A 2,737-nucleotide genomic window follows, 5' to 3' on the forward strand; every position below is an offset into this window, starting at 1 on the left:
GTCTTGAACGTGTTTTCCTGCTCTGATACCAATTGAAAAAGCGGGGGGTCTTACAACACCACCCAATATTTCTCTTAGCAATCTGTATGGACAACCTCGAATATACTTTTAAGAAAATCAACAAGACTCAATCAATTAAAAGTACATCAACGAGTTTATATCTCTCTCTCTTGATTTGATTTCCTCAAACACAAACTGCGAGTACTAATCAAATACAAGGAATAACTTGGATGGTACCAAAGACCAATATCCAAGGATCAATCAATCACAATCAACAACCAAAGGTTGGATTACTCTAATTGATGATATAACGCACAACCTGTATTATTTCAATTATAAAGATAAAACAATATAATGCGGAAACTGAAATAACACAGACACCAGAATTTTTTTTAACGAGGAAACCGCAAATGCAGAAAAACCCCGGGACCTAGTCCAGATTGAACACACACTGTAGTAAGCCGCTACAGACACTAGCCTAAACCAAGCTAACTTCGGACTGGACTGTAGTTGAACCCCAATCAGTCTCCCACTGATCCAAGGTACAGTTGTACTCCCTACGCCTCTGATCCCAGCAGGATACTGCGCATTTGATACCCTTAGTTGATCTCACCCATAACTAAGAGTTGCTACGACCCAAAATCGCAGGCTTTGACAATAAAAAAATCTGTCTCACACAGAAAAGTCTACCAAAGGATCAATCTGTCTCCCACATAAAAACCCTAAAGTTTTTGTTCCGTCTTTTGATAATAATCAAGGTGAACAGGAACCAATTGATAATCTGGTCTTATATTCTCGAAGAACAGCCTAGATAAATCAATCACCTCACAAAAATCTTAATCGTGTGGTAGCGAAACAAGATGTTGCGGAATCACAAAAAATGAGACGAAGATGTTTGTGACTACTTTTTATATCTTGCCTATGGAGATATTATCTCAAGCCAATCAATATGATTGTACTCGTACGATAGAAGATGCAAGATCAGATCACACAACCACGATAAAAGTAGTATCGGTATGGCTTAACAATCCCAATGAAGTCTTTAAGTCATTAACCTGGTTTTAGAAGAAGAAAACCAAAGGTTAAAGGAGAATCGACTCTAGCACACAAACTAGTATCACACGTGAAGTATGGGGATTAGTTTTGCACAATACTAGATGTCTCTTTTATATAGTCTTTCAAATCAGGGTTTCACCTTGGTCACAAAGCAAACGATATCCACCGTTGATGAAAACCTGATTTAGATTCAAGCTAATATTTCTCAACTGTTAGATCGAAACCTTAGATTGTTATACACAAATGAAATGCACGCTTCTAGGTTTGTTAACCGTACCCAAACATGTACATTTGTTGGTTCAACAATAGTTAACCAAAAGGTTAGCCATATGAGCATTTCATACCAACCATATTCTTATTCACTATAACTAGTTCAAATGACTTCAAATGAACTAGTTAGAGAGTTGTTCAATTGCAAGGAAATCTTATGTACTACACAAGACACAATTGAAGCAAAGATGATTTGATTCACTTGATCAGTTCATGAACTTTATATCCACGGTTTGCAAATTGGATTCCTTAGTCTTTATAAGTTTAAGTTCAGAAATCATCTTCAGATATATAACCTTCTTAAGTTCGCACACTAGGTTCGCGGACTTAAGCAACCGGGCAGAGTTTACAAACTCCAGCAGAAAATCTCGGCAAAGAATTTCTTCCGGTTCGCGAACTGGGTCGCAGACTGGTACTCACGCATCAAGTTTGTCAACTCCAGCAGAATTTCTCGGGATGAGAAGTTTGGCAGTTCGCGGACTTGGAAACAAGCCATTCTTCCGGTTTCTCTTGATCAACAAAGTTCACAAACTTTGGTTTAAGGGATAGGACTTATGCACATATGTGTTTCCACAATAATACTTATGTCCATCATTGGTTATGTAATCTAAACTCGCATTCCAACCATTGAAACATTCTTAGAGGACGTTATACAGTTGTTACACCATTTCTCGTCAAAGCAATTTTCAAAGTGATTGAAACATATCATGACTTACGTCACTAGGTAAAGATAAACATGGTCGAAGCGAAACGCTTACCAACAGATATTTCGAGATACAGATAGGCGAGGTATACTCGGATCGAAATACCAAGCACTAGTTATTCTTCCAACTAAATAAAAAAGAAGACTTACTAGGCAACAAACAAACTTTTATGATGCATTTCACTTACTTTGAAAATTCTTCTCATATTCCCTATATTCATCAAGCTCATCTTCGATTAGATCAATCCTAGATTCAAGATTATCCACCTTTTCTTCAAGTCTCTTGGAGGAAGCTTCGAGTTCACTTTTCAGGACACGTACTTGATCCAAGACAAGATTCATGGTTAAAGAGAGCTTATCAAATTGTGAGATTGAAGGATTCTCATCATACGATGAGATACGCTTGTCATAACACATCTCGTTATCGGAAGAATCAAAACGAATATTCTTAGAGGGAAACAGAACAATCCATACATCACTTTCTTTGCTTGAAAGACTAGAGGAGGACATGATAGAGAAGATAAATGAAATGATCATATAGAAGATGAGAAACTTCATTTTAAAAGAATGAAGATGAAGTATTTCCTAAAACGACCTTTTACCAAACCCTAACAGAATTAGGTTATCACCAGAAAAAGTCTTTTAAAGAGTCAGAAACCGTACATGAACAATAACGGTACAACAAAAGCCAAAAATAGAGAATTAACA

Source organism: Papaver somniferum, chromosome 4 (assembly GCF_003573695.1).
Source record: "Papaver somniferum cultivar HN1 chromosome 4, ASM357369v1, whole genome shotgun sequence".
Taxonomy (NCBI): Eukaryota; Viridiplantae; Streptophyta; class Magnoliopsida; order Ranunculales; family Papaveraceae; genus Papaver; species Papaver somniferum.